The sequence below is a fragment of the Thermobia domestica genome, chromosome 7 (genome assembly GCF_964235325.1).
Source record: "Thermobia domestica chromosome 7, izTheDome1.hap1.1, whole genome shotgun sequence".
Lineage (NCBI taxonomy): Eukaryota > Metazoa > Arthropoda > Insecta > Zygentoma > Lepismatidae > Thermobia > Thermobia domestica.
This window is the reverse complement of record NC_137460.1, coordinates 199,213,503-199,223,184: the sequence shown is the minus strand read 5'-3', so window position 1 is coordinate 199,223,184 and position 9,682 is coordinate 199,213,503.

Sequence of the window (9,682 nt, the reverse complement as noted above, 5' to 3'; positions counted from 1 at the left end):
AAATCAATTTGTAGTTGTAACTATATTTTCGGAATGTGCATTTTCAGTTCTCCGAGAAGTATTGCAACCCTTGCAAAATAGTCCAAATTGTTTGAAATTTCAGTTTTCCTGAAATTGTTTGTCTTTCCTCAAGAGAGTAACGCATAAATAGGTGATTATATTACGATAATTATCGAATGGTCTATGGACCCTTGAAAACGGACATTTTTCTTGTAAATATACGCTGATAGAAGAATTCTTAAGGAAATATTACACATGGCTTTACGCAGGGGTATAGCCACGGGGGGGGGGGCATCGGGGCCAGGCCCCCCAAATGGACCAGCTTTTAAAACATTATAGTGAGATTACCTCGCTTCAATCATTTTAAAATAACAAAGTTTACATATTAATATTTTATGGAAAAATAGTATTTTACCATACCAATCGAAAAATAGTATGGTTTCTCTTCCTTATACTGATCGGAAAATAGTATGGTATAGTTTTTTGTGACAACAGATTACACAATTTACTGTGATTTGTATTTGACAGTTTGAAGACAAACATCCTAACAAGTTTGTGTATATTACTGCTTCATAGAAAAAATGGCGCCATATAATATTTGCCGTTGCGTGAGTAGGTATGGATTATTTGTTTTCCCGTCGAGTTAAGAAAGCTACAGGATTTTCGTTTCAATTGCCACGGACAATGGCCCAAAAACAGCGCTGTAACTTAGATTTTTTGGGGGGGAGGTAAGCATTAATACGGGTATTAGGGCCCCCTAGAAAAAGTTGTTTCTCTAACTCTTGGGTCCCCTCTTTCCATCTTTCTCTTACTCTTTATGGGACCCCGGAGCCTGTGGGCCCTCCCGCACGGCATGATCTGCGGGGCCGTTAGTTATTCCCCTGGGCCCGTTTCATACATGACAAATTAATTAATGGGACAATATTCACAAACCTTAAAGCCATATACTATGAATAAATATTATTTCTAGGGACCCTAACAGTAGACAGTTTTTTACTGAAATGAGCCCATAACTTATTTTTGTTTTATTTACCTTTTGTGTGCTTTTTAGTTTATGTAATGTAGTGAAACTGTTTGATGTTTCATTTATATTTTCAATGTTCTGTATATGGAGTAAGAAAATTTTGACTTAAAATTAGCCCGCATCGAACGGCGGAGAGCTTCCCTGGGGGGCAGTTGCCCCCTGCTGCCCACAAGTTTACGGCCCTGCCCAAAATTTAACCTATTGGAGCGCAACAATTCTAGCGTAGTAACGATTCCTTCTTACAGGGACTCGATATGTTAGCCGCTTTGAAACTAATTAAGAGAACATTTCGCAAAAGAAATAATAAGTCTTTCACAAGTTATTCTTAAATTGCACAAAAATCGACAGTGCCTAAAATGTCATTCTTCATTACTATGATTAATATTATCCTTTCCATTTATTTGTTTTGCAATTTTGTTATTAAATAATCTGATCATACACTTTTCCAGACAGAATTTTAAGATGTCCATGAGCAAGGAATCAAATCTCTTCTTACACCTTCGTTGTTTAGACTACAAAAGGCTAGTACCTATTTGGGTTGCCCTTGCCAATTTACTTAATAAAATATGAAATACAATATTCGATATTTTAATTGAAAAAGATAGTATCCTATTAGTTATGGTATCCTTTCGGCAAACAAAGTATTAGAAACAACTAGGAAAACTAATGTTGATACACAAATATTCAGATCAGATCTTACCCCCTCACTTTTAACGTCCAATCGCCGCCACTGCTAACAAATACCATAAAACAATGGTATTCAACTAAGGGCGTGGGTAGATAAGTATAGTGAAATGGTTCGTCTTAGGTGACATATGGATGTTGGAAGATGGTGTGTGAGAAAGCGATAAAACTTTCTTGGTTACCTTTATAGATAGGTTCTGTGTACAAGGGCTTAAATTGAAATAGTTATGCACAAAAGTGTAGTGTTTGGTCCGAGGCAGTATTCTTAGTTAAACATAATAAACATACCACGAATATAATTTATGAAGAAAAACAATAAATAAATAAATAAATAAATAAATAAATAAATAAATAAATAAATAAATATAATAATAATAATAATAATAATAATAATAATAATAATAATAATAATAATAATAATAATAATAAGCTAAAACAATGAAGGAAATAAAAATTTTCCGGTTTTTTCAGGGCTCAGAAACACTAGCTGAACACATTTTTTTTAAAATTTTGTACATTGCAGCTGCTCCCCTTCAAAAACGACGACCCCCCCTACTAAAACCTGCTGGCTACACCCCTGGCTTTACGCTTCTCTTTAAGTCCAATTCCACTTTGGAACTCTTAAGTAACAAGAGAATTTGGCCGTAGAAATAACAATGGAAATGATAGTTTCGAAAGTAAACTGTGTAATTTGAATTTCCTTATCTTGTGTTCCATTCCATTATTTTTATATTGCTCCTTTAAAGAATTATAAATGGATGACGGTAAAACTCTATATTATGAGAATTCAACTAGACAATAATACATTATAATTCATTTTAGAAACATAGTCAATCTCAAAAGTCGAGATGTGACTACGTGAGATAGTTTAGTGCCGCAACGTAGAATAGTGGTCAAAGTACTTGTTCCAGTATCTATTCTCGGTAGCATAGTAATCAATGAATGAAGAACAGACAAAATGGACCATATCTTTACAGAAACATTATATTATGTAGCTTCGTTTATGAACAAGAACGTCAGATTGCACCTAATAAAATAATCGAGAACTTATTTGTTATACTTGGCACAATTTTATCACTACAAGACGCTATATACCCAGGAATACTTCCTTGTTACCACCTAAGCAAAAATCAACCGTATTAATACTCACCAGCTCGTTACATTGATTGTCATATTCTTTGCATAGCCTGTTGTAAAGGCAGACAAAAGGAACTGTAAAGCAATAAATCACCTCTAGTTTTCACGTGTCAGTACCTCACTAATATTCTTTTCCTCTTGGGAATTCACTTTACCTGTAGTTTCAACTTATACACGATATACCATAACAAGTAAGTGGAAATGATGTGTTTGTTATGATTTTCAGTAATATTTTTGTTATTTTTTATTTTCAAAATTTAATACCTACCATGTTCCATATTTAATCAATTATAAATACACAATAATCTCCGAGATGCTTCGTGTAAATAGACAGAAGGCATACTAGCTGAGAGTAAGCGAAAACTTGCATTGACGCACTGTAGTGTCCATAAATCATGTCTATTTACTGTATAATTGCAGTATCTTTTCTTCTTCACAGAGAGAATGAAAATACTGTAAAGCATATCGAGAATGTAGATTATACTTTATAACCAGCGCGAGCCAAAACTATATTTGTAACAAGTTTTGGCTATTTTTGTCTTATGGTAGCTAGCTACCTCAGCCTTTTACAACGGGAGTAATAACAGTGTATAGAAAAATAGTCGGAAACGTTGTTTCATTTAGTCGTCCGTTTTAGACCCCTTGCATATTTTAGTTCATTCCAAGATGGGTCTAAACGCGCCGGAAAAGATCTGAATAGACCCCTTGGATATGAGGCGTTTCTATCTATCTGAACTTACAACAAATGGCTACAGCGAATCAAATGGCATACTTTGACTCAATAGTGTGTGGGCAGCGCGTTGACTTCCAATATTATTTATTGTTTTTTTTTCGAAACAAAGATTTGATAGCTCATAATGTAAGGGTTTCCCAATTGCCTTAAAACACGAGAGCAACACCGTAATAGTCATAATAAATTAAACTGTGAAGGAAAGAAATTTCGAAGAATCAATTACGAGAAGATAACTTACAGCTTAGAAGCTGAAACAGAACAGTCTTATATAGAAAAATGGTCACGTGATGAAAAAGCAGTTGGAGACAGAAATAGTTTTGTACTGTTAATATATTAAATTATTAGCAGAGAGTGGTGGGTCTGGTGTAACCAAACATACTAAACCTAAGAACATCAACATATTGTAATATAGTAATCAAAAATAGAAAATTTTCATCATGAGTTTAAAATACTTTTGTATCTGTATGTACATAAAACCATTTGCTAACTTTTATTTTCAACAGAATGCTTGGTTACAGGATTTTCCGATTGCAAATCAGTAAAGATTACCGATGCTCGACCAGTAAACATACATCCTGCTTTGACCTCTACTGATACACATATTTGTGGGCAAGTAAACCTCAGTATGATGAAGCCGTAGTTACTCTGTTATTGTATACGTAAAATCTCTAATTCTATAGCTTTATACTCTGCAGTTTTTACATACATTTTTGAACAAGTTAGAATTGCTCTTTCTAATTGTGTACTATTAGTCAACTGTGTCCAGCAGAATACTTCCTTACAAGTACACATGCATGCACAGAAACATCACTTTCTAGTAGCAGAACCTTGGCAGAACTGGACTAAATCATCTGGAAACCCGGGGCTAGAAAAAAAAATAGTGAGCCCTGTAGACTTTGCTTAATAAATTTCTGTGAAAGTGCAATAGGAAAGTTAAGAGAATAATATTTTTGGTCATATTTTATCTTATGATGATTGTATCTTGTATGATTCGTTTTAGACAGCCAGTTGAGATTTTGATCAAATTGGGGGGCCCCATCCACCTTTAGGCTCAGGGCTACAGCCCCCTAAGCCCTCCCTAATCCGGTCTTGATCCGTGGGTAGAAAATGAAATGAAATCCTTGAGTTTTATGTCCCACGGTTATGCCGGATAGGCTAAAGGAGACGGTGATGGTGAGAAATGAATGAGATGGTGAAATGAAGAAATTGGGAGGAAATAGGAAAATTCTGAGGAAACCCACGTACATGGTGTTTGTCCACCACAAAGTTCATTTGGCGCGAGCTGGGATCGAACCAGGAACCCCAAGCACCAGAGGTGAACGCTCTACCACTAAGCCAATGCGGCCACTAATCCCTGGGTAGGTTTAACAATATTTTTATTTAATTATGCTATATCAATTTCTGTTGTTCATAGAACTTTCGTGTGGCCTTAAACTTACAGTAATTTGACAATAATTGAATTTAAAAAAACGCAAATAAACTATAGAAGAATATACTCTAAACACAAACTGCACAAAACATAAATTTAGATGAGAAATTAGAGTAAATACTGGCATATTAAGAAATATTAGAAATTTTTTTTTTAAAGTTGGAAAATTAAGTGCATTAAAAATGTTTAGTTTGCATTGGAATGATCATATTTTTTAAATAATATAAACAATAACATACAGTGGCGTATTTAGGAGGGTCTTCCGGGCTTAAACCCTCGGAAATCTTACTTACTATAGTAAAGTAAATGAAATATCTTGCAAAATTTTCACATTTACAGGCAAATCCCCCCCGAAAGTTAGCAAAGCCCCTCCCGAAACGAAATCTTAAATACGCCACTGATAACACATATCGCAATTCTCCACTCATTCAATCTAATGATTGTAATCCTTCTCTCTTTGAATTATAGAATCTGTAAATCCGAGAATGTTAACACAAATAAAAAGCTAGTTGTTATTAATGATCCTATTAGCTATGGTGATTACTGAGGGAGTAATCAAAATTCGTATTACAAAATTGTCAATTAAAGAAACACTCATTTTGAAACAGGTTGGCCCATTTTGTAAGTGCGCATTCATGGTATGGCTTCCACATATAAGGGCACGGGTTCAATGAGATGACATATAGATCTATCTTTCATGTTTAACTTAAACCAAACATACTAGTGTTCCTTCGTTATTTGATATGCATTTAGGCTTTATGCCTAACTTACCATCCATCCAACTGGAAGCTTCCAAATATCTAATTCTTAATTGGGTTGTAGCCAGGGAAGTGTGGGGTAAATGACAAAGTATAAATAAATCATTATGCGTACCTCTAAGAAGCCTGCGGTGATTGGAGCGCGGTGACTAGAAACTGTTTGCCACTAGATGGATTTAAAATACTTTTTCCCAAGTTAAATATTTTCCTTACCAAAAGCGTAAGAGTAGTGAACTTTGAATGCATACTACAGGTATCTCTTTACTGTTTCATAAGTCAAGACTAATCTAATTCGTTTCCGTGTATCCCGACTTTTTACTTTTTTCCTTTTTTTAGTTCTTGTGAAAGCTGATAGATCAATTTTCAAGATGTAATATATACATTTTCAGTTTTTCCCCAAACTTTTCGCTGGTCTGGTAATTAACACGCGTCCTTGGTTCATTAGATCATGGGTTCGATTCGTGATGAAAGAGTACCTAAATTTTAAAGTATTATGGTCGTTCACATTCCATATTTCACTGTAGATCTACGTCTTATATAGCCTTGGTGCATAAAAGAGATGCTAAACTTCAATAATCATCATAGTCTTTCCCCACATACTTGTAACCGGTTTGAGTTTTATGAAAGTTGAAACACATTTAGTTTGCAACATCATACTTGAAAAAGGACTTTGACCATATTTCGTGAAAATAGTGGAGCTTCCAAAATGATTTTTTCTACGGAGGCTACTGAATCCTCCCACACTTGATAATAGATGAAACGGGAGAACCCAGAGAAAACCGATGCACACGGTGTTTTTCTATTCCAAATCTGACTTGGCAGTAGCCAACCATCGAACCAGGAAACGCCACCATAAACGGTCTACCACTTTATTAATAAGATATTTATAAATTATACCGAAAAGATGTCCCAAATTGTAAGTGCTACATCAAGTGTTTAATGTTTTACGTTTCTATTTTAATGTTTTTGTGTATTTATCTTTTTATTTATTAAGTATTCCGAATTACTTGGAATTAAGATGTGTTTTGTTTACTTGGATGACTGTACTTTTAGTGATCTTGGTATAATGGTAGAGTTGGAAACTAGTATAATATTTCTCATTTAAAAAAAATCCCAAATGAGATGGAAGAAATATAATGGGTATATGTAGTTTGATACTATAATGCTACCACAAGCTCTTATGTCATGATTATTGCTATTCTCGTTGCTATAGTGACTAGCACTCACGACTTTGGTACGTGGGGTCCCGAGTTTGATTCCCGGTTGAAAAAGAACAGAAATTGGAACGCACAAATGTAGTTCGGATTCCACCTCGAACTTTAGATTCAAGTGTCTAATAGCCTTATTGCTGAAAAGAAACACTAAACTTCAAATCACTATCAGATGAGCATAATTTAAGTTTCAGTAAACACTTTAAGAAAAGTATGTTGGTAGCACTGATCGTCCTGCTTAGACCCCTCCGTCCCATTTAAACCCCTATCGTCCGGCTTAGACCCATTTTTGGTCCTCAATAGACCCATTCGTCCCGTATAGACCCCTTGTGTATTTTCGTGCATTGCAAAAGGGGTCTAAACTGAACGAAAACGTCCGGAATAGACCCATTGCAGCTACCTACCTATCTATCTATCTATCTATCTATCTATCTATCTATCTATCTATCTATCTATCTATCTATCTATCTATCTATCTATATATATATATATATATATATATATATATATGTGTGTGTGTGTCGGATTGATTGAGGATTAAAATTTACGGAACGCGTGTTAACACAACAGTAAGGACATCTCGTAACGTTGTTACGTAACACACGCAATGTAAATAAAGTTTCAAAACCAGAAGTCGGAAGATATGCCGTGGGTAAGTCGGTAAGACGTCTGCTTGCTGAGTGGAGAAATCCGGGTTCAAATCTGGGCTGTTACGTTTTTTCTGTTCCGTTGAAAATACATTTCTATATTTTTGCGTTTGAAATTGCTTTCTTTCAGTTTTTGTAGATTATCTTAAATTAGTGAAGGCCAAGTAAGGTCAGATTACATATATGTCTGCTTTATCTGTGTGTACAGTCCAGAGATGGAGTGAGTCAATTGGGTCAAGATTTGTTAGTAGGTCAGTGGGTCAGTGAGTCGTGGGTCAACAGGACGTGACTCACTGTGACACACCACCCACCGTGACCTCTCTGACTCACACTGACTCTACGTTTTAAATTTTAAGGTCTCCCTCTTTATTCGGCCTTCCTCCTTATTATTAAATTCAATGTATAGATAATTATTGAGTTGAATTGATTTTGAGTTTAGCGCCCTTTTCAGCAGTGAGGCTATATGAGACTGGACCTACTGATTACCATGTAATCCGAAACACATGAGCTCCCGTTGGAATCAAACCAGGGTCATCCACGCCACAGGTATATAATTGTGTCTTATATAGCAGATAATATTCTTGCTATAAAGTATAAAGTTTAAAGAAAACTTGTAGCTTCACGAAAGGCATTTGTTGGTCCTTCAAGGTCAACACAAGAACAAAAAAACTAATACTAGGTGTGCCTTTACAAGTGACTACTATGATAACAAGAGAATGCTGCCTACGTTTAACATATTATGCCTCCGGGGGTTAGTAAAACGCTTAACTGTGTGGAAATCGCTGCACACAACAGGTCTTAGGAACACTCACAAGTACGTAAAATTCAAAGAACATAAAATAGTGCACCTTTGAAATGAGCATACAATTCACACTTCACGCAAAGTTCCAATATGGGAAATCAGTCAATATCTTCAGTTGGAATTACTGAAAAAGACAGAAACTGGCTATTTAAAACTCCAAGTGTAAACCTGCGCTTGGAGCGATTCTATTAGCTATATCACAACGCATTTTCGTGAGTTGCCTCTGTGGTCAAGCGTGCTTAATAGCGCTGTTAGAGCTCTAGAACCGGAGGGCGGCGGTTCGAGTCTGAGTACAGTAAAATTCTTTTTTTAAAATAGGGATGGCTTTTTAAAAGTATATATAAAGTTGTATTTTGAAGTGATTGTAAAACAAATTCAGATGAACTTTCACATTTCCAAGCTCACTCGTATTTATTCGCCATGTCCCAAATTTCACAGAAATAAATCCCTACGTTAAGCGGGTTTACATATCCAGACTCCTAACAAGTATGAAAACATTTACGCTCACTCCAACCTCAATCATTTCATGAATTCAACCTGATTTACGTATGTTATTAGGACGTTAAATTGGATGTGATTTATTCTACAAACACTTTTATACATTGCAAGAGCTGTGACGTCTAAATATTCACTGAGAACTCATAGTCGTATCGCAATAAACAAAAGCGAGTATGGAACAGTAAACTGCTTTCACAAAAGTTAAAAGAAAGCCTGCAAAAGCATGCAAAATGGTCGAGTGGTTTAGGTCGATACTCTATCAATCATATGTTTGTGTGTTAAAACACGATAATAAGTTTTTCTAAGTGTCTTCCTATTTTCATTTGGAGGCGGAAAACATTTCTTTGAGTAACTCATTGGAAACTTCTTTTGTTTCAAATTCGGCTAAGAAGGAACAATATATCAATTGCAAATCTAAAATCCATAACTGAAAACAAAATATAAAGTATGTTTTCCATTATTATCCTCCGATTTGTAACGAGACCTGGGTGCGATTCCCGGAGGGAGTTCATGTGGTTCGGATTCCACGTTAATCAGTAGGTCTACGTCTCATATAGCCTCGCTGCTGAACGGGACGTAAAACTCAAAATCAATCAATCAATCTCCAAGAGAGAGAAATAAAAAAAACTTTGTTATGGTAAATTCTAGTTCAGGGTTCGAAGCACTTGCTTTTGCACGTGATTTTTTGTTTCTTTTTTCAGGGAACAGAAAAGTTCTGGCGCCTAAGAAATTATACCATATAATATTGCAAATTTGCAA